This window comes from Cydia strobilella, chromosome 23 (genome assembly GCF_947568885.1).
Source record: "Cydia strobilella chromosome 23, ilCydStro3.1, whole genome shotgun sequence".
Lineage (NCBI taxonomy): Eukaryota > Metazoa > Arthropoda > Insecta > Lepidoptera > Tortricidae > Cydia > Cydia strobilella.
This window is the reverse complement of record NC_086063.1, coordinates 6,676,064-6,700,338: the sequence shown is the minus strand read 5'-3', so window position 1 is coordinate 6,700,338 and position 24,275 is coordinate 6,676,064. Positions and strand designations below refer to the sequence as shown.

Sequence of the window (24,275 nt, the reverse complement as noted above, 5' to 3'; positions counted from 1 at the left end):
TGTATCGGTTGTATATCGTCTATAGATGCTTATTTAGGGCATAGAATCGTTAGTATGTGTCGATTGCTTGTTACGCCCCCCCTGCTGAACTATCTCGGCCGGCCAATATGAATTTTTTGATTTTATTTTTTTATAGCAAATCTATTGAGATCCTAACGATTTTAATGCCTGAACAAACGTGAACTAACGTCGCCCGATGGATTCACATGGTTAGTTTGACTGATTTCTGGGTGGGGTGGTTAGCGTGAAGACAGCCACCCCACTTTAAAAAAAAATAAAAAATGAAGGAATCGGGTCCTAACGATTCCAATGCCTGAACAATCATGAACTAACGAATATCTTGCTATCTAGACCAAAAAAACTAACAAAAAGTGGTTTGGGGTGGCTAGCGTGAAGACAGCCACCCCCTTTTTTTTAAAAAAAAAATCGACTTTGGAATCGGGTCCTAACGATTTTACCTACTGAACAAACGTGAACTAACGATGAACTAACGATATAGATATGCCATTTGCGGGCAAACGAAATGGGGTGGTCAACTTCACGAGCATGAGAAATAAAATAAATTTCTTCAGGAGCGGAATCCGTACTTTAAAACGTGTTAGGCGAAGACTTCCAAGGTAGTATCGGATTTTTTAGGAAATGTCACTTATTCACGTGAACGCGAAATCAAATAGTTTTCATAAAACAAGCATTATTATTGTTTATTTACAAATATGTCTTTCTATAAGTACTTAATTTGACATTTTACGTCCAAAAATACTTAACAAAAACAAAAACCGGCCAAGTGCGAGTCGGACTCGCGCACGAAGGGTTCCGTACCATTACGGAAAAAAAGCAGCAAAAAAATCACGTTTGTTGTATATGGGATGTTGTTATAGCCGCAACAGAAATACATCATCTGTGAAAATTTCAACTGTCTAGCTATCACGGTTCATGAGATACAACCTGGTGACAGACAGACAGACAGACGGACGGACAGACGGACAGCGGAGTCTTAGTAATAGGGTCCCGTTTTTATCCTTTGGGTACGGAACCCTAAAAAGTATTGCACGAACTTTATATATGAACTTTGTGATATGTTAAATTATAAGGCTCATCCGGTGTGTCCTAGCCCTAAGTTAGCTCCTAGTCATTAGTTAATTTGCATGTTAATTTGTTTTGTAATTGCACTAACATTATTTTTATTAGCTATTAACACAATTTTACTAGTTACTAACACATATGGGTGTATTAGGCCTGAAATAAATGATAATTAATTTTAATTTAATTTATACATTCTCAATACATCGTGCTGTGATTTAAACCGATAGCGACACATTTAAAGTGCATTTTTATTATATTCTGAAGGTTATTCAAAAAGCTCTTAAGTCCATCGAGCTTGATCCTGACGTGACGTGACGTGATGAATGTTGTTATGTTGTTAATAACAACAATGTACCTATACAGGTGTTTCGTAGAGGAGGTGCACACACTGTTTGCCCTTAGAGTTGGTCAAAGGCGCCTAGCCTTTCAAATATAGCATACAGAGAATTTAGGACGGTACCGCCGTGGCCGGGTGGTCTAGTGGTCAGGATGTTAGCCGTGTAAGCTGAAGACGCGGGTTCGATTCCCGCCTCGGCCACCAGTGGACTTGGTTCCTTTTTATTTAGTGTATCTTATCTATTTCAGTTTAGGTATAACAACAATGTAATTCTAACGTTTTAAGTTAGCGCCTTAAGTCAAGCACCTGTTGGCAATTGACACTGTCATGTCACTATCGATTGCTTACGACGTTTGCATACATTTCATGACAGACTTACAGTGGCGGGACATCCATCAAATTCAAATCTCCCTGACTTGCCTGATTTTTGACAGTTCAGCATTTTCCTTCAACTTTTAAAGAATAGCAAAGCCAATTTACCTTCGGCTATTTTTAATATTTTTGACGCGCCGCCACTGTTTACTTGAATAACTTCAAAATTATATAATATTTTGCGAACGAAGCTTTTTTCTTATCGTTAAGACAGTTTTTTACTCCAATCCAAACAATCCTTTTTCATAGTTTGCCCTGTTATTTGAGCCCACGGTGTATGTGCAATGTGCATTTCACATGTTAAGGCTGGCGTCCACTATAGTTCGCCTTCTATACATTTACTATGAACGGTAAATTCGATTCGACGCGCCGCGGCTCTTCGTCAATAGACGCAGTTTCATAGTAAATGTATAGAAGGCGAATTATTGCGATCCGCATCGGCGAGCCTAGTGGACGCCAGCCTTTATAAATGCATTTTTGCCAGTGTTGGAGCTTTCCACGCAATGAAAGCTGCCTTTGTGAGCTTCCGGCTTTTCCGGAAACGATATTAAAATGCGTCTATCGGTATTAAATTTATTGGAATATTACTTTTACTGCCTGTTGAATTTTTGTATTGCTCTTTTGATGATGCGATTTAAAAAGTGTAAACTTACTCGGGTTAAATATTTCACTGCGTTTATTCTCATGTAACAATATATCAGAATTGCTTAGTTTAGGATATTTTTTCCGGAGTTTTTTTAGGGTTCCGTACCCAAAGGGTAAAAACGGGACCCTATTACTAAGACTCCTTTGTCCGTCTGTCCGTCTGTCTGTCACCGGGCTGTATCTCATCAACCGTGATAGCTAGACATTTGAACTTTCACAGATGATGTATTTCTGTTGCCGCTATAACAACAAATACTAAAAAGTACGGAACCCTCGGTGGGCGAGTCCGACTCACACTTGTTTATATTTCGGATTTACTCAGTTTACGGAATAACCCCAATAAACCTCACGTTTTAATCTACGAGTTTCAGTTCAGATTGCCCTCGCCGCGATATTTTGTACTGGAGAAAAATAAAAAATGCTTTGAATAGAAACTGCAATAACAAAGACTTTACATTTAAATCTGAAAGGTGCAACGCGTTGCATTGCAAATGCATCGCTTTGCATTTCGCCGGTGCATGGGACTCGGTTGCATCAAGACGCAATTTAAATTTACAGAGGGCCGGTTGCATTCGCAGGTTTGTGGATAAATAAAGAAAATATATATTTGTCGCCTCAGCAGCTACAAGGGTACTTCACTGGATAAAAACTGAGCAAAATTCGATTTTGCTGCAAGCGAGACAAAATAATTAGGGTCATTTTTTACGTATGACTTTCGCATTTGCATGGCTTTTGCAACTCCAGGGATGTTAAAATGGGCTTTTTCGACCATTTAAAATACTTTTTTAAGAACCCATACTTATAGTTCTTCAAGAGAATCTCGACAGGGAGTTCATTTTATAGAGGAAATTCCACTCCTCTGAACTGAAACTACACATTACGCGACCATTTAGGGTCCAAGGCATTGGTTAAAATAGGATAAGTTTGTTTGGTTACCGCAATAAATAAAAAACCTAAAATGTGAAAAAATATTTGGCGCCATTTACAACAACGACTATTTTCACGGCGTTGTACGTAGAAACGGGATTTTACTTATTATTTTTTTGAGAAGGTATTTTAATGGGTGAAAATTGAGGGTATTGAAGGAGGCCTACACCAAGTTTTTAGTCGACGAAGCCTGAAAGGAAGAGGAAAAGAGGAAAGGTACCAGAATTTCAATTTTTCATTTTATTATTAAAACTGTACTGGGTTGTTAGTTTTCTTTATTTACCAGCCACTGTTCAAACCGTAGTTTAGTTTTGTAAAGCTTGGCCGTTAGTTTCGTTCGAAGCGCTATTTAAATATTATTATAATGACTTCACTAGCTTCTTCGTTGGTCTGCAAGTGGTCCGTACGACTTTCATTGTTTTTTGTTAATTTTCTTTTTAATTCACTATCTTTCAGTGGGAATGGGAGCAGATTGAAGTCAGTCTGAGCTCGATCGAGAAAACTTGAGATTTAAATTTGTGCTCTGAAAAATTGTTTGACATGATGCCAACGGCCGCTTTTTATCACCGCACCGCTCGCCGTCGGCAGGGCGTTTCATCCTGTGATAACACTTCGAACAGAGAGGGTTGCAATAGTTTTAAAATGTTCCGTTTAGAAGAAATCTTAAAAAGACGCATTTACCTCAAGTGACGCTTTTAACCCGGCTGACAGGTTGTTTTTTCGCTCGCTACTCGTAGACTACCTATATTGTAGTATCTCAATTATATAAAACATACGCTAAACTGCTATAGAAGTTTCACCTCGTAAATCGCGCTAACGCAGCGTACTACGTAGGCGAACAACATGCGAATGCGAAGCGTAGCGATGCGGCGCGGGGTGAATCAATCCTTTGATACCTAAGAAGTGTCCTACGTGGGCGATCTCGTCGCGAACGCGAACGCCTTGGGCCCCCCGCGCCGCGCCGCTTCGCTTCTCGTTCGCGAGTTGTTCGCTTACGTAAGACGCTGCGTAAACGATGCTACAAAATAATTGGCATACCTCGCCGTGCCGCGACCAGAGTAAATGGCAAAGTAGCATCTTCCAACATCAATGATAATAAACAGTCAATAAACATTTGTTTAAGATTTTTTTACGATAATATACAGAAAAAATAATATCCAGCATGTTTTTGCGATTTATTTCTAAACTCTCCGGTTTAATTAAGTCTAAATTCAGCAAAAGCTTTAAAAAAAGAGTTCAAAATAGCTCATTCCGACGTCATTATTTCATCTATACGAAGTCAAGACACATTTTGTCTATAATTAAAATCGTTAGTACCTACTTGGCTTATTCAGAGTAGAATAAACTGAACAACTATTCAAATCCGTACAAAATTACGATATTTCACATCACATACGAACCTTGCCGTATCATTTATGAAAAGATATTACTCATTTTACTCTGCTTAGACACTTTGTCACCTTTAAGTGCTTTGAGTAGGAAATTTATTACGTGTAAAGAAATAATCTTCATATAAATTTCCTACTGTTATCGTTTGGAACATCTACCCTGTAGTTTATGGCTTGTTAAACAAAATTAACACTTGTATGTATGTAGTCATCAAAAAAAAGGAGTTTTTGTTATAATATAACAATTTATTTAGCGTTTATTGAAAACTAATGCCATAGGAGAATGGGCTAACGATATGTAAATGAAAAAAAAAAATGTACTTAAAAGATGGGCACATCCCGTGTCCCGTGTTAGTTTTAAAATTATGAGTGAAAATCGTGTTAGTTTTAATCAGTTCAGTATACAATTGTCACCGTTGTGAAACGGGCCTGAGCGTAATTTACACTCACTCGCGCCCAATGAGGATAAATTTAATACACCACGGGCCGAAATCGATTACGATAATAATAACTTGTCTAGACAGACAACTCGACGCGCGATGTTGACGTTTGTATAATATATATAGTCAGCATTTGTTTTTAGCACGCTAATGCAATGAAAATAAAACTGATGACTTTATATAGAAGATTTCTTAAATGTCCTGTTTTTGTTGTTTCTGAGTGTATTTGTCATATTTGAGCGGTTAGAAACTAGCGTTGGTACTTTAGTTTCTCAACCGGAGTCAGAAAACGTTTGTTAATGAATATTTAATGCGGAAATTATTAATATTAAACCAGTAAAAGCTAATATCAGTACGGTTTTTACTCACTATTATTTTTAGTCGCTTTTGGCGACATGTTTCGGATTCTAAAGCGACTAAAAATAATAGTGAGTAAAAACCGTACTGATAAATATTTTGAAATATGTCTCACGATAGTTTAAGTGCGATCAGTAAAAGCTTATAAAATACTAGCTTCCGACTGCTACTTTGTCTGCATATATAGTAAAGCACGGTTGGCTGGTGTTGGTGCCTACACTACACTTAATGTATGGTAGCGAAAGTTGGGTATGGCAGAAGAGGCATCAGAGCCAAAATGAATGCAGTGGAAATGAGAGCGTTGAGAAGTGTGTGTGGTGTGAGATTACAAGATAAAAAAAAGGAAAACGGTAGACTGAACGAAGATGTAGTGATAAAAATTGAGAAAGGCATGTTGAGATGGTTTGGACACGTGGAAAGAATGAGTGAAAGAAGCCTAGCAAGGTTATAAGGGAGAAGTAGAAGCGGGTGTTGGAAGGGGCAGACCTCGGCGGACTTTCTCTGATCGGATGGGGGAAATCCTGAAGAAAGGCCAGGTCAAGAGCATCCTAAACAGGCACGCTTCTATGAGAATGTTATGAAAGTGATGGAAGCGAAAGAGGTATGTCAGGATCGTAGCAAGTGGAAATCCGTGGTGGTGGAAAACATACCCCTCCGGGAAAAAGGCGTGATTATATATATGTATGTATGTATATATTTATATATATATATATATATATATATATATAATGATGATTTGATCATAGTCGGTTCAAGCGTGAAAAGGTAACATACTGACAGAGTAACTTTCGCATTGTATGTAATACTAGGGAGTTAAGATTTTAGGAGCAGCAGTTCCAAATCCGAATATGGGTTAATTTGTCCATTCGACTGTCATCTGCACAGGTGTGCAGTGTAGATAAGAGAATTATTTTGCATAATACTTCGCCCGGCACTCAGCCTAACAATATCCGATAGTGCTAACTTCCATATGAAACAATTAAGATTAGTAAGAAAACGAAATTCGACAAAGGGATTCTTATTATTTGAATAAATAGACGGATAATGGTACAGTCAAGTTCATAAACAGAGAGAGAGAGATAGTTTGAGTCCCGGGGAAGGACATAGGATAGTTTTTATGCCTGAAATCATCCCTAAAGAGAGTGAAAAGGGGGGTGGAATTGAGAGAGTTAATGAATTGCCTGATAATTGATGTAAGCAATTAAGCTTATGCTCAAATTGAATGATTGCTATTACACTTTATCCAGGCGCTATACTTACTCTAGCTGCTGTTACTGATGCCACATGATGAAGTCGCGGGCAAAAGCTAGTATATAATAATGATAAGATTTTAGAAATTAAAATGCCGCATCCGGCCAATAATTAAATAATGAAATTTAATCGCGTTAGACCCGGTAATGACATTAATTAGGTATGTGTACAAAACGCGAGAGTTTAAAGTGTTACAATGACATCAAGTCAATTATAGGTATAGCCCAACGGAAAGATGCAATCTGTAGGTATATATTTAGCAATCAATTTACGACTTATACGAATTGCACAAAATTCAACTTAATTATCTATATCATAAGAGGAGTGTATCTAGATTCATTTGTATGTTGGTGACAGTCATGTATTTGGTCAGTCATTATTGTAGTCATGTATGTTAGGTATTGGTTTAAATTGGTTGTATCGCGGTACCAAGACCCGAAATAAGTATAACCGCATATGGCCGAATAAAACTGTTTACCAGACCAATTTACAACTTTCTCTCATCCATAGACTTTAGATCTTTCCCATTTTCTTATCGGCTATAAAAACGTAATCACCCTCTAAAATAGCGCAGTTTAAACATTAACTCGAGAAAAAGCGCGCTTGAAGTAGAAGATTAATTAGGTATTTACTGAACCAGTAGGGAGATAAATCTTACAGTAGTTGCAACGAGTTGCCAGGTGGGAAAAAATCGGGCAAGCGCGAGTCGGGCTTTAGCATTGGTTCCGTAGTTTTATTGCATTAACACTGACATTTAAATCGCGTCTCGCTCGCCCGTCGAGAAGTACGAGCGAAATGCACGTTAACTAAATAACATCATTTAGATATCATTTTGATGTCAGTGTACATTAAAAATTCAAGTGAAAAACGCTTCTTACGTCGTTTGCATCGCGCCTATAACTAGGTTTAGATACCTATTTTATGTTATCTAAATCAAAAATATATAAATATTCTACTGTATGGCTTGGGAAAACGCTTCTTACGTCGTTCGCATCGCGCCTATAGCTAAGTTTAGATACCTATGTAAAGGGGCCCACTGACTATCAGTCCGCCGGACGATATCTGCCTGTCAGTTAGAACAAAAATTTGACAGTTCCGAACAACTGACAGGCCGATATCGTCCGGCGGACTGATAGTCAGTGGGCCGCTTTATGTTATCTAAATCAAAAATATATAAATATTCTACTGTATGGCTTGGGAAAACGCTTCTTACGTCGTTCGCATCGCGCCTATAGCTAGGTTTAGATACCTATGTTATGTTATCTAAATCAAAAATATGAAATAATCTATTGTAATCTGAATCAGAGATTACCCCACCTGTACTGTATGGCTTGGGATCTTTAAATAATTCTTAAGAAAACTAACACTAAACAATACTCAAATTTGTTACAAAAAAACTTCTAAACGCCAGGCCAAACGTACTGAAAAACTAAACTTCAAGCCATGGCTTAAATTGTTAATCTTATTGCTAATAAAAGCATTAATCTTGCTACAATGGGGTTGGCCGGTCGAAGTATTTAGCAGATGGCGCCAGCATGGCTTGCCCTGCTTGCTCAATCTCTAGAATTGTGCCAAATTTATGTTTTTTAATGGAATTTTATGCCCTTTAAGCCAAATCTCATAGAAAAAGGGGCAAGCTATGATGGCGCCATCTATGCAAACCTTTGACAGTTGCCAACCCCATTTCTTAAATTGGAACAATGACCTAATTGTTTAATTTATTATTACGTAATTTAAAATTTCACCGCAATTACGGAACCCTAACCTCCGCCCGGCGCCAGGCCGTGTCCGAGCCGGATTATCCGGCCATCCGGCGAACGGATTAAAGCTTTAAAGGTTTAACATGTTCGCGATCCCTATTAAAGGGTGAGCAATTTGCCTGACCTCCGCTTACGGGTGATTTTGTTTATACTGATTGTTTGAGTGCTTTAGGTGGTAAGTCAACGGCTTACATAATAGTTAATTTCTTGGTAGGATCCAGCTTTTGTTAAAATATACTACAGAAAACAACCTCTGTCCAGATGAAACATGTTTCAAGCACCCTCTGTACAGGCTAGCCCAAAAATACGTTGTCAAATCATGTTTAGTAATACCTATGTTGTAGATAATGTTCACAAAAGTCTCCATTTGTGTATCTACATACTACTACTAATAATAATAATAAACTAAATACTAATACAAAATACAAAAATTTATTTCGTTACTAGGCATAGATGAAATATAGGATAAAACAATCGGTTTCACTTACAAATATGACAATTTGGTTAGCAGTAGCCCTCACACTAGGTCAAGCCTGTGTCGTGATTTTTTTAGTTAAATGATTGTAATTTGAATATTAGATGGCATTTTGTAAAAACCGTTTAAGCAAGAAAAAGAGTCTAAAAAATATTTGTCAACGTGTTTTCGGGCCACTCTGTATAAAGTTTTTAACCCCATTCATTCATAATATTGTAGTAGAAGTAGTAGTAGTAAAACTCTTTATTGTACAAAAATAAACATAAAACACGAGAAAAACGCATCATTTGTACAAAGGCGAACTTATCCCTTAAGGGATCTCTTCCAGTTAACCTTTGAGCAATTGAGGGAGAGTTGGAGAACGGTAGACATCAAAGCTGCACTAAACGGCATAAAAGAAAATATTTAGTTTCCTAAAAGACAGGTAAACCTATAACCAACAGTATATAGCATGGGCATGAAATTTATGTAAAATAAAACAAATATATTAACAGTCATGTATAGTTATAATATATAATACAAATATAATACGTTCTATACGATATAATACATATGATAAACTACCTAACCGCACACATCTTTTAGTTCCGAAGTTCCGAAGTTCCGTCCGAAAGCCATAGCTTTTTTAAGTTCGCCTTCACCATTGCATTGTCTTCGGTTACCGCGATAGTAACTCATGAAATAAAACTATGGAAACGGATTATATCGCTTATATTGAATTTATAATACATCCCGACGTTTCGAACCCTTTACAGCGTTCGTGCTCAACGGAACCAATATACGCGATATAGTCCGTTTTCATAGTTTTATCCCATTCATTTATATTTTCAAACATACAAGAAACTGTGTTATCGTACACATGACACAGCGACTAATACTACAATTTGCAACAGCAGAGCAACGCTCACGGCCACAAGGGCCGCAGAAACACAACTTCGGTATCATCGGAAAACAGTCAATGGCAAATACAAACAAAATGGCGGGCAGCACATATGCTCCACTTGCACAAGTTTGAGGGGAAACGAGGGAAAGTTCTGGGCGCTGTGAGTCGATGAAGAGGTTTTAGCATTGAAAAAAGCAAATTGTCGTTTTTTGTATTTATGTAAAAGCTGTGTTTTTATTTTTACATAAATACAACTATTCTATTTTTACAAATATTACTTTTTTCCGTGTATTTTCATGAAATTGTTTTCATGACTGATGTAAAAATCACTGATTTAAACTTTCACGATTTTTACTTATTATTATTTATCTCCACGGGACTTAATCGCGTAACATAGTTTTAAAATTACCTCCGACGTTTCGAGGACGGCGTTGTCCCCGTGGTCTCGGAGAAGACTGGCTAAAGTTGACATCAACATCTTCTAGGCGCGCGAGTTTTTCGAACTACCCGCTTGGTCTTGTTACGCGATTAAGTCCCGTGGAGATAAATAATAATGATGTAAAAATCTATGGTAAATTAGTCTATTAGCCGTTTTAAGTACCTATAACTATACCAAAACTAGCTAAAACTGCGTTATATCTCTAGACTCTAGAGTAGGTATCTAATCTAACCTATCTGCACACACACAAAAGCAATGACAAGCGGGAAACTACTATGGAAACACCATAAACTGATCAGATTCCATTGCCCTCTTGTTTGTATTTAGCGATATCGCTTCGCAGATCTATCGAAGTCCCGATTAATTCCGTTTGTAGTTCCCTTTGTGTTCCAACAGTTCCAAGTTGGGTTATAATTGGACCTCAAACGGATGATACTAATTAGTGATTACGGTGACAGATTGGAGTAAACCTCTACGGCGAGGTTCATATTGATTTTAGGATTAGGTTAAACATTACCACAGAACTGCACGTTTCAGAAGCAATTGGTCGCTCCGATTGTAATGTAATGTAAATCTTGAAGTAGAAGATTAATTAGGTATTTACTGAACCAGTAGGGAGATAAATCTTACAGTAGTTGCAACGAGTTGCCAGGTGGGAAAAAATCGGGCAAGCGCGAGTCGGGCTTTAGCGTTGGTTCCGTAGTTTTTATTTTTTTTATTTATTTCATTCACAAGCAATATTTACATCATTCACAAGCATTATTGCATTAACAGGCCAATTGGAACGTACACTGACATTTTTAAATCGCGTCACGCTCGCCCGTCGAGAAGTACGAGCGAAATGCACGTTAACTAAATAACATCATTTAGATATCATTTTGATGTCAGTGTACATTAAAAATTCAAGTGAAAAACGCTTTTTACGTCGTTTGCATCGCGCCTATAACTAGGTTTAGATACCTATGTTATGTTATCTAAATCAAAAATATATAAATGGAAGGTTGTCTGGAAGAGATCGCTTTTAAGCGATAAGACCGCCTGTTGCTGCTTAGTTTTTTATGTTAATTTGCTGTATTTAATCATGTTTCATTGTGCACAATAAATAATATTATTATTCTCTTTATTTATTCTTTTTCTTATGTTAGGTTTTTTATAATATGCATATAAAAGTAAAATATAAAAACACTTACAAAACAATACAAAATACATATAAACAAATTATAAAAAACCTAACCTAGGGTGCCGCCAGCAGCGGGGCAGGGCCCAAGCTGCCGGTGGTCAGGGCCGCAGAGAGAGGAACCGGCGGACTATCCGCGCCGTGTCCAAGATCACCGCCTTCTGCATCTGACCCTTTATCCAACCACCTAGCGAGAGTCTCTCAAGGTGTTGGTCGAGACTCTTCGCTATGAGACCGTTCGCTGAAACGACTATCGGGACAATGATCGTCGAATCAACATCCCACATGGCGGTTATCTCGTGAGCCAAGTCTAGGTACTTACTGGACTTGTCCTTCTCGGCTTTCACGAGATTCTCATCATGGGGGATGGTGATGTCGACGAGCACGGCCCGGCGCTGCGATCGATCTATTATCACAATGTCAGGCTTATTGGCTACAATAGTCCTGTCAGTGATGATAGATCGATCCCAATAGAGCGTGGCACGACCATTCTCGAGAACTGGCACAGGTAAATACTTGTAGTACGGTACTTCGCAGTCCACAAGGCCGTATAGAAGAGCAAGCTGCTGGTGAATAATCCTGGCTACGAGATTATGTCTGTGCAAGTACTCGCCGTTAGCAAGATGAGAACAACCGGAAATGATATGCCTGAGTGACTCTCCGGGACGGCGGCATGCCCGGCAAATGTCGACCGTACCGTCCTTCAGGATATATTTCCGATAGTTGTTCGTCATCATAACTTCGTCCGCAATTGCACAGGCAAAACCCTCGGTTTCTCCGAAGAGGTCCCCGAATCGTAACCAGTTCACCGACGCGAGCAGGTCTACATCGGGTCCCGTGAGGGCCTTGTAGAACCGCCCGTGTAGCACCTTACTCTCCCATACCGCCTTGCGGCCCGCAGCACTTTGTACCACAGGTTTGTGCCAGTTCTCGTTTGCCAAGGAGAGCGGCGTGAAGTGCCTGTCCACTGCCACCACATCACGATGCATCCCACACTCGTTGTTAAGGAAATAATTCCTGAGATTGCACACCTCGCGGTTGTGGAGATCTTTGGCGTTAAGGAAGCCTCGACCTCCACACTTCCGTGAGATGTACAATCTCATAACTGACGAGTGTGGGTGTAGCATACGGTGTGTGGTGAGTAGTAGACGGACCCTCCGATCCAGGGCGTCCAGCTCGGTCTGAGTCCACCTTAGTATGCCAAAGGAGTATATGAGTATGGGCATTACCCAGGCGTTGAAGGCGCGCACTTTATTGCCTCCTGACAAAAGACTGTTAAGGACTTTTATATTATTATTATTTGTATCTCCTCGGATTTCTCGGGCCTATAAATCCCGGTCTTTTGATAGGCTTGCGTGGGGATATAGATCCAACACGTAGAGGCCCCTTGGAGAGCTTTAATGTCATGTAGAACGCCTGCTGGAACCCGTTCACAGGTGCAACAATAGACACCCATGAACCGGTTGCAACAGGCATTGGGACTATTGTAGAAAAAGTGAACAGTATACCGGTCTATGGATTGAAGTTTGGGTGGACAATGAGACTGGGCTATTGAAAAGAAGTCCGGACACCTGCCATAACAATGCTAACACACGTTATCGAGGCAGGTGGTGACTTGCCGCTGACTAGATGGGCCCCTGAAACTGCCGTCGTGAAGACGACCAGGAGCAACACCGGTGTGAGCGGCTCAGGGGTGTCGAGAGGTGTGCGCCGCTTTCTACCCAGTGGCTGTTACCAGCCACTGTGCCAACTCGCGTCTTATGCATCTTTCACTTCCACCCCTGGAGCATATAGCTCTAGCGACTCCTCTCTGGACAGCCAATGAAGGCAAGCCAGAGCTGAGAGTCCTGCGGGTCCCCTTGGGGTCCACTCCGACCGACGAAGACACGCCGGAGACGGAGACTCTGACCGACTCTCGGGAGCACTCGGGTCCGTGGGGTCGTTACTCCCCAACAGCTCGCCACAAGCTGCCCTGCGGGCGTATATTATTATTATTATTATAAATATTCTACTGTATGGCTTGGGAAAACGCTTCTTACGTCGTTCGCATCGCGCCTATAGCTAGGTTTAGATACCTATGTAAAGGGGCCCACTGACTATCAGTCCGCCGGACGATATCGGCCTGTCAGTTAGAACAAAAATTTGACAGTTCCGAACAACTGACAGGCCGATATCCTCCGGCGGACTGATAGTCAGTGGGCCGCTTTATGTTATCTAAATCAAAAATATATAAATATTCTACTGTATGGCTTGGGAAAACGCTTCTTACGTCGTTCGCATCGCGCCTATAACTAGGTTTAGATACCTATGTTATGTTATCTAAATCAAAAATATAAAATAATCTATTGTAATCTGAATCAGAGATTACCCCACCTGTACTGTATGGCTTGGGATCTTTAAATAATTCTTAAGAAAACTAACACTAAACAATACTCAAATTTGTTACAAAAAACTTCTAAACCCCAGGCCAAACGGTTTTTTTGGTGAATGAAATGATTGACGGTTTTTTTTTGTTGGTTTTTCAGTACAAAACCAAACTTCAAGCCATAGCTTAAATTGTTAATCTTATTGCTAATAAAAGCATTAATCTTGCTACAATGGGGTTGGCCGGTCGAAGTGTTTAGCAGATGGCGCCAGCATGGCTTGCCCTGTCAATCTTTAGAATTGTGTCAAATTTATGTTTTTTTAAGGAATTTTATGCCCTGGATACCAGCCCTTTAAGCCAAATCTCATAGAAAAAAGGGCAAGCTATAATAGCGCCATCTATGCAAACCTTTGTAAGTTGCCAACCCCATTTCTGAAATTGGAACAATGACCTAATTGTTTAATTTATTATTACGTAATTTAAAATTTCACCGCGATTACGGAACCCTAACCTCCGCCCGGCGCCAGGCCGTGTCCGAGCCGGATTATCCGGCCATCCGGCGAACGGATTAAAGCTTTAAAGGTTTAACATGTTCGCGATCCCTATTAAAGGGTGAGCAATTTGCCTGACCTCCGCTTACGGGTGATTTTGTTTATACTGATTGTTTGAGTGCTTTAGGTGGTAAGTCAACGGCTTACATAATAGTTAATTTCTTGGTAGGATCCAGCTTTTGTTAAAATATACTACAGAAAACAACCTCTGTCCAGATGAAACATGTTTCAAGCACCCTCTGTACAGGCTAGCCCAAAAATACGTTGTCAAATCATGTTTAGTAATACCTATGTTGTAGATAATGTTCACAAAAGTCTCCATTTGTGTATCTACATACTACTACTAATAATAATAATAAACTAAATACTAATACAAAATACAAAAATTTATTTCGTTACTAGGCATAGATGAAATATAGGATAAAACAATCGGTTTCACTTACAAATATGACAATTTGGTTAGCAGTAGCCCTCACACTAGGTCAAGCCTGTGTCGTGATTTTTTTAGTTAAATGATTGTAATTTGAATATTAGATGGCATTTTGTAAAAACCGTTTAAGCAAGAAAAAGAGTCTAAAAAATATTTGTCAACGTGTTTTCGGGCCACTCTGTATAAAGTTTTTAACCCCATTCATTCATAATATTGTAGTAGAAGTAGTAGTAGTAAAACTCTTTATTGTACAAAAATAAACATAAAACACGAGAAAAACGCATCATTTGTACAAAGGCGAACTTATCCCTTAAGGGATCTCTTCCAGTTAACCTTTGAGCAATTGAGGGAGAGTTGGAGAACGGTAGACATCAAAGCTGCACTAAACGGCATAAAAGAAAATATTTAGTTTCCTAAAAGACAGGTAAACCTATAACCAACAGTATATAGCATGGGCATGGGATTTATGTAAAATAAAACAAATATATTAACAGTCATGTATAGTTATAATATATAATACATATAATACGTTCTATACGATATAATACATATGATAAACTACCTAACCGCACACATCTTTTAGTTCCGAAGTTCCGTCCGAAAGCCATAGCTTTTTTAAGTTCGCCTTCACCATTGCATTGTCTTCGGTTACCGCGATAGTAACTCATGAAATAAAACTATGAAAACGGATTATATCGCGTATATTGAATTTATAATACATCCCGACGTTTCGGACCCTTTACAGCGTTCGTGCTCAACGGAACCAATATACGCGATATAGTCCGTTTTCATAGTTTTATCCCATTCATTTATATTTTCAAACATACAAGAAACTGTGTTATCGTACACATGACACAGCGACTAATACTACAATTTGCAACAGCAGAGCAACGCTCACGGCCACAAGGGCCGCAGAAACACAACTTCGGTATCATCGGAAAACAGTCAATGGCAAATACAAACAAAATGGCGGGCAGCACATATGCTCCACTTGCACAAGTTTGAGGGGAAACGAGGGAAAGTTCTGGGCGCTGTGAGTCGATGAAGAGGTTTTAGCATTGAAAAAAGCAAATTGTCGTTTTTTGTATTTATGTAAAAGCTGTGTTTTTATTTTTACATAAATACAACTATTCTATTTTTACAAATATTACTTTTTTCCGTGTATTTTCATGAAATTGTTTTCATGACTGATGTAAAAATCACTGATTTAAACTTTCACGATTTTTACTTATTATTATTTATCTCCACGGGACTTAATCGCGTAACATAGTTTTAAAATTACCTCCGACGTTTCGAGGACGGCGTTGTCCCCGTGGTCTCGGAGAAGACTGGCTAAAGTTGACATCAACATCTTCTAGGCGCGCGAGTTTTTCGAACTACCCGCTTGGTCTTGTTACGCGATTAAGTCCCGTGGAGATAAATAATAATGATGTAAAAATCTATGGTAAATTAGTCTATTAGCCGTTTTAAGTACCTATAACTATACCAAAACTAGCTAAAACTGCGTTATATCTCTAGACTCTAGAGTAGGTATCTAATCTAACCTATCTGCACACACACAAAAGCAATGACAAGCGGGAAACTACTATGGAAACACCATAAACTGATCAGATTCCATTGCCCTCTTGTTTGTATTTAGCGATATCGCTTCGCAGATCTATCGAAGTCCCGATTAATTCCGTTTGTAGTTCCCTTTGTGTTCCAACAGTTCCAAGTTGGGTTATAATTGGACCTCAAACGGATGATACTAATTAGTGACTACGGTGACTGAGATTGGAGTAAACCTCTACGGCGAGGTTCATATTGATTTTAGGATTAGGTTAAACATTACCACAGAACTGCACGTTTCAGAAGCAATTGGTCGCTCCGATTGTAATCAATGATGTGTCAAGGTATTAGGCCGCTTGTCCATTATAGCGGCGCTAGGCAGCGGAGCGGTGAGCGAGATAAAAATACACCAATAGAATTGCATAAAATCTCCGCTCCTCTCCTGCGTTATTGGTGGATTTTTACCTCGCCTCAGCCTGAAGTGGTGAAGAGAAGTAAAATACACAAATTATATTTCGTTCGTTTCATTCTTCAGATATTACATTTACCAGGTAGTCCTTTAAACCTACAGGCGACTTTTGCACTATATTAAGAGACAGTCAATTGACTATTGAACTGATTTTTAGTTCATTCATTCATTTCCCTACCCTTCCCGTTCGTTCCACCCTCATAGTTGCTCATTCTTTTTTCGTGCACGGCGACGAGCGCACGCGCCCTTTAGCTCCTCAGCTACGACATTATTACCTACAGAAATGTCGAAGCGCACAGCTAAAGACAAGTTAAAATATTATCGTGAAAAAATTAAACGTCTTGAAGATCATAAAAGACGATACCGGATAATTTACGATTCGTCTTCATCAGACGATGAAGGTAAGTTGTTTGTTTTATTATATAATATGGAGCCAAATTTTCGCTGAACAACATGGTCAAATCTGTAGCTCTTAAACTCCTCTATGCCTTAATTTAATCCATACTGCGACAGCGACATTTTGTATTTTGACTTTGTATTGTATTGTAATTGTATTGTAGTTCGGGCGATTTTTCCGCAACTCGACGACTGGCGCCTATTTTGCGTGACATGGGGGTGGGCTAGTCCTGCCAGCCCAGCTCCTCGAGGAAACCTATCAAACCTTTTATGTTGAGTAGGACCTCGGGGAGGTCTCTCAGGGATCCGAGATGTTTTGCCCTGTATGGGGCCACTCCGCTGCACTCCAGCACCACGTGAGAGGCTGTTTCTTCTGTCTCCATGCATCCTCTGCATAGGGGACTGTCTGTGACACCTGTTATAAAAAGATGTTTGTTAAATAGTCCATGACCTGTTATGACATTGGTTACCATGCTCAGTCGGGTTTTTTTTTTGACTTTTAAATCCATACTAATATTATAAATGCGAAAGTGTGTCTGTCTGTCTGATACCACTTCATGCCTTAACCGCTGAACCGATTTAGTTAAAATTTGGTATAGAGATAGTTTGAATCCCGGGGAAGGACATAAGGTAGTTTTTATTCCAGAAATCATCCTTTAAGGGGGTGAAAAGGGGGGTGAAAGTTTGTGTAGGAAATCGATAAAAAGCAGATTGGAAAAAATTTGGTTACCCATATTACTAACTGTTGGGGAAATGTAGTTTATAGTCTAGCATAGACCGTAATTTGGGACTAACCTGATGACGTGTTAGACTTTCTCCAGGGGCCCCTGTTCCTTCGATGATGAATGTAGCAACCTCATAGGCTGGAGTCGACAGACGATCTTCTATTTGTGCTGGACACTTGGTATGGTTTGATTTTGGGTTTTGAGCTCAAGCTTCGGAGCGAGCGATGCGACGGCGGTTTACATGTTTTTAGATCGTTGTGTAGAGAGAGTATATGGCAACACTCGAGTTTCGGTGTTGCGCGCTTTGAATAGCGTTCCGTTTTAGGCTTGTCCCGTTTGGACTATGCTAGTTATTCGATTAAGTATTAACCGATTTAGAAATAAGAACAGAAAAATACGTAGTATTTGTGCGTACATATAAAAGTACCGAACATGCCGCCGGCCATAAAATAATGCTTATTTTATTTAAGAACTATCATACAAAATACTATGCTAACTTAGGGCTAAGACATGTAATGCTATACCTAAGAAATGCCTATTCAACAGGCAGTGGGCAGACCTTAACTACAGGTCGCTTAGTAAGAGTATTACCGATGCGTACAGTTACGACTCTGGTAATACCGTCGGCGCCGGGATGCAGTTGATGCACGCGCGCGAGACGCCATTGTAGTGGTGGCAGTGTGTTGTCTATCAACACAACTACAGAACCCTCCCGAAGGGGTGTGTTAGTAATGTCGTGGAACCATTTACCTCTTGGTTGTAGCTGGTGTAAATATTCTACGCTCCAGCGTTTCCAAAAATGTTGAACAGCTTGTTGAATAACCTGCCATCTAGCGAGGCGGTTTGGGTTGTCGTTAGACAAGTCAAAATAAGGTAAAGACGTTAATGGTTCCCCGATGAGGAAATGTCCAGGAGTAAGGGGTAATGGATCAGTAGGATCATTACTAAGTTGACAGAGAGGTCTTGAATTACAAACCGATTCAATTTGACAGATCAAAGTATTAAATTCGTCTTGAGTCAGTTTTAGTGTACCTATGACACGATGTAAGTATCGTTTCAGACTACCTACGGCTCGTTCGACGAGACCGGCAAAATGCGGAGCATACGGAGGATTAAACTGCCAGGTGATTTGCATATTTGTCAGCTGGTTGTTTATAGCAGTCTGATTTGACTCGTTTCGCAGAAACGTGTAAAGTTCGGAAAGGTACCTGTCACAACCTACAAAGTTCCATCCACAATCGGAACGGATTGTTTTGCAATACCCGCGTCGGGATATGAACCTACGCAATGCGTTCAGAAAAGATTCGGTTGAGAGATCGGGAACTAATTCCAAATGGATTGCTTTCGTTGATTGGCAAACGAACACGCATACGTATGATTTATAAACTTTCGCGTTACGAAGTTTACTTGATTTAAGAAAGAAGTGTCCCGCAAAATCAACGGACGTATTTAAGAAGGGACGAAGTGATCGAACCCTAGTAGTAGGTAACTGAGCCATCGATGGCTGTGGTGCGACAGGTCGTGCACGAACACAAGATACGCAGCGTCGTGTGCGCATACGCACAGCGTCGCGAGCACACAGGATCCAGTAGGCCTGTGCGAGGGCAAACTGCAAAGTTTGAGGTCCCACATGTAAATGTGTTTTATGATAAAAATCAATGAGAAGATTCGTGAAATGGTGTTTCTTGGGTAACAGAATCTGATGCTTGGCATCATACGGTACGTTGGCCCGATTTATTCTGCCGCCGACCCTGAGGAGTCCGGCATCGTCCAAGAAAGGTTTCAGTTTCTGAAGACGTTTTGTACATCTGTCGTCGTCCTTAAGACGCGAGATGTCTTCAGAAAAGCATTCACTTTGGACAAGTGATATAATTCGGCTGAGAGCTTGCTTTGTCTCAGGAACTGTGACATGTTTAGTCGTAGGACTATTGGCTTTACGACATTTATTTATGAATCGTAACATATACGAAATGACGCGTAGCATCTGTGGAAGCGATGAGAATCGCTCAATGAACTCTAAGCTCTTAGGTTCATTGGTGTGTGTGAGAAGAACATGCTTGCGACATTCTTCGTCGGTGTGGCATACGACGTTAGTTTTAGGCCACTCAGACTCATTTTTACTGAGCCAAGCAGGTCCCGTGAACCATAGTTGATGGTTCAACTGAGATGGGAGAACACCACGAGACGCGGGGTCTGCGGGGTTGTCTGCGGATTGAACGTGGTTCCAATGAGAGGCAGGCACGTTGCTTGTTGTCTCCGCGATGCGGTTAGATACGTATGTCCGCCACTTGTCTGGAGACGAACGTAACCAGGCAAGAGTTATAGTGGAATCGGACCAAGCGTAGACTTGGTCGAAAGACAATCTACTGCTGTAAGCAGTGAGGACCTTTTTTATCAATTTTGACAATAGATGAGCACCGCATAGCTCCAATCGAGGGGTAGTAAGCCGTTTCAAAGGCGCAATTTTTGTTTTACCTATGAGAAGGTGGGTGCTGATGGCACCGTTCGAGTCAACGACACGAATGTAGACGCAGGCGGCGTACGCCTTTTCAGATGCGTCTGAAAAGCCATGAAGTGACACTTGATGTGTGCTAGGAAGCACGTGACGAGGTAACGCAATGTCTTGTAGTAGCGGCAGTTCGTCGATGAACCGAAACCACAAGTCACATATACCCTGAGGAGGGGCAGCATCCCAACCTGAGCCTGATACCCATAAAAGTTGGATTAAATGCTTCACGAATACGGTCACTGGACTTAGAAATCCGAGGGGATCGTAAATCTTAGCGATTTCTGCCAACATTACTATACGTTTGGTACATTTGCGTGAGTTAGCCACTCCATCCGTTTGATAGGAAAAGACGTCAGATTTAGGGTTCCACTTAAGCCCTAAGACCTTTACAGAAGCGTCAGTGTCAAGTGCTGACAAAATGAGAGCGTCATCATGAATGGAAGCGTCATCGCTTAAATGCGATAAAAACTCAGAACTGTTACTGGTCCATTTGCGGAGTTCGAAGGTTCCTGCTTTACAAATGGAAGTTAGTTGATGCTGAAGAGTGATAGCATCTTCAACCGTATCAACTCCAGTAACGACATCATCAACGAATACTTCGTTAAGGAGTACTTGCGAGGCAAGTGGGAAGTTAGCAGCTTCATCAATTGCTAATTGACGAAGTGTTCGCAAAGCTAGGAACGGCGCGGAAGCGACGCCGAATGTGACAGAGCACATACGATATTCCTTTACGGGATCATGGGGAGAGAATCTCCAAAGAATCCGATGGAAGTCACGGTGTTCTTTACAAAGACCGATGTAGCGATACATCATTTTGAGGTCTGCCGTAAAGACTATTTTATGAAGTCTGTACTTCAGTAAAATATCAGAAATGTCTTGCTGCAATTTCTGACCAGTGAGAAGATTATCGTTAAGAGAACGACCTGATGTGGTCTTGCATGAAGCGTCATACACAATACGATACTTCGTACTCTTCGCAGTAATCGTAGTGGATGTGGAACTCTTCACCACGACGTGGTGAGGTAGATAGTAGGGGGGAGTGCCAGGACTCGCTGAGTCAGTGACTGGCTCCATATGTCCCAAGTCTAAGTATTCTTGGATACATTTATTATAGTTCTCACGCAAGGCAGGGTCGCGAGACAGGCGTGCCTCTAGTTTAGTTAAGCGTGAGAGAGCTATAGCACGAGACTCGCCCAAGGGCGGAGCATTCTCCTTGAAGGGTAGGGAAACTGTATATTTCCCATTTGCATCTCGTGTGTGAGTATCGACGAAGATCGACTCACAGCGTAATTCATCTTTTGTAAAATGTGGATGTTCTGGTATGGATTCCAACTCCCAGAACCTTTGAAGTTTCATGTCAAGTTGGCAAGTACTCAAGTTGACACTTAATCGTTTCATACTTTCATATGAAATTGGACCACCTATCAGATAACCAAAAATGCTGTTAATGGCCACGGGTGTGCCCGGTGGACCCTTGATATTATCCAGTAGCAGTATGCTATCAAGATAATCAGATCCCAGTATCAGTTCAACAGGCCGCGTTGAGCGCAGTTCTGGGTCCGCTAGATCAAGATTTTGAAGGTGTTGAAACTTATGAATATTCCCAATTGATTTAGGAATATAAGCAGTGTAGCTTGTCAAGTCAGCTAAGATATAAGCTTCGATGTGAAGCTTCGGCTCGGGTTTGTTGTGAGGTGTGACCTCGCACAACACGTAACCCCGTGGTTGGACTTCGCCACCAATACCGGTGAGAGTGGTGCCCGTGGGCGCGGAGTACCACGGCAGGCCGAGACGTTGGACGCACGACTCAGAAATGAGCGTGGTCTGCGCACCTTGATCCACAAGGGTGCGAACGGACCGCGGCGTGTAAGGCCCCTGATTCAAGGGTCGTAAATTTACAAGCGCAGTCGTGAGTAAGACCGTACAGTTCTTACTAGAAGGATGCCCCGTAGCTCCATGTAATGGAGTGGGCGAGGAGGTTTCCGCTACTGAGCGCAACTCAGGGGAAGAAGAAGACTCCGTAGTCAGTAAGACGGTTGGAGTAGGCGCATCTTCATGCAATGAAGAATGGTGCCTTTGAGTGCAGACGCGGCAAGTATGGCGCGACTTGCAATCTTTTAGTTCGTGGCCAATGAATAAACAATTGGTACAAAGTTTATTTTGTTCCACGAAATGTTTTCGTTCTTTTAGAGCGAGCGCATTAAACTTCTCACATTTATATAAAGGATGAGAATTGTCCTTACAATACGCGCATTTAAATTTATTTAAATAATCCACCGCAGTTGTAGCATGGACGCTCATAGTACGCGAGTTACGCGCAAACGAAGAGTTATTATTGCGCGGTGCATTATATTGCACATCGGAGTGCGCGCGAGTAAGCGACATCGCACGTTTTCCCGCCATAGCATGGCGCGATGACGTCACCGCAGCTGGGCGGGCCGAGCCGGCCGCTCCGCCAGCCGCAGCGAACGCGGGCGCCGCGCGCTGCGCAGGCCCCGCGGAAGTACCTAAAGTACGCGCGGACGCGGTCATCACTTCAGATGCCGCTAATTCCTTATCGAGGAAATCGAGTAATTCGGTCACGTCAGGAATTTCACATGAAGTTTTTAATGATAATTCGAAACGCCTGCGAATATTAGGTGTAATTTTGCGTAGCAAAATATTTAAAAGTACGAAACTCCAGTCGTCAACTGGTAAACCTAATGATTTCAAAGCAGTAATATTCTCGTGATAACAATTCATCAAGTTGCGTAAACTTGATTCAACATTTTTCTCATTAACTGATTCACAGTCATAAATGTTGTCAAAATGTTTTGTTGAAATAATTCGTTTATTTTCATAACGCGAAATTAATACCTGTAAGGCATTTTTGTAATTAGCATCCGTAACAGGAATAGATTTGATAAGATTATACGGTTCATCTTTTAAAAACAATAACAAATACCGGAAGCGTTCGACATTTGTTAAGGTGACGTTGTCATGTACAAGTGATTTAAATAAATCGTAGAAAGCATTCCATTCAGTTAGAACACCTGTGAATGTTTGAAGCGATAAGCGCGGTAAGCGAATATGCGATTGATTTGATTGCTGAGCGCAGCAACTCGCATGTGACACCCCATTAAGTCCGCCGCAGACGGACGTAATGCTTTGTTTACGCTCCTCCTTAAGCGTGTCCAAGGCAACTTGGACCTTAAAGTATAAAGAATCGAATTGATTTCTCACAGCTAAATTATCATCGCGGTTGAATGACTCATTCTTTGCCGATAATTTCTCAATTTTCGCTTGAACTTGGAAAAATGATTTTTTGATTGAAGCTAATTCCTTAACTCGAACTCGAAATTCCGCTATATTATTCGAACAGTCTACAATTTTTTGAATATTGTTAATCGCTAAATCACGTTCGAATGTCAATTGTTCAATCTCCATAGCGGTCATTTTATAAGAAATATAGTTAATTTACTGTGGAAAATAATAATATTATCACGAGGTAAGAGACTAAACTTGTGTAAATATATTTGAACAATGTATGTATGTATAGTGTATACGTTATGTTAAGTTTTTAAGAACTCTAAAATGGCTAGGTACTAGCAAAAATGTTAGTTAGTTAATAAAATAGTTATATAATCTGTCGCAAATTAAAAGTAAGTTGCAATTAAACATGCAATGTTAATTACAAAGATAATAGTTCCCGTCGGTAGAACCCGAGCTAAAGAAATCTGAACTCTGTGCCGTACGCAATACGGGCGAC

At 40.4% G+C, this 24,275-nt stretch overlaps 1 protein-coding gene, 1 long non-coding RNA gene and 1 other non-coding gene across 4 annotated transcripts in view; 2 read left to right on the top strand and 1 right to left on the bottom strand.

Moving 5' to 3' along the window:
* Positions 1–24,275, bottom strand: part of LOC134751913 (uncharacterized) — a 521,238-nt gene that overhangs the window by 5,173 nt on the left and 491,790 nt on the right. The window lies entirely within an intron of this gene.
* Positions 1–24,275, top strand: part of LOC134751883 (heterogeneous nuclear ribonucleoprotein L) — a 599,604-nt gene that overhangs the window by 447,704 nt on the left and 127,625 nt on the right. The window lies entirely within an intron of this gene.
* Positions 1,550–1,621, top strand: Trnat-ugu (transfer RNA threonine (anticodon UGU)). Its single transcript has one exon. It is a non-coding gene; the product is annotated as a tRNA-Thr (tRNA).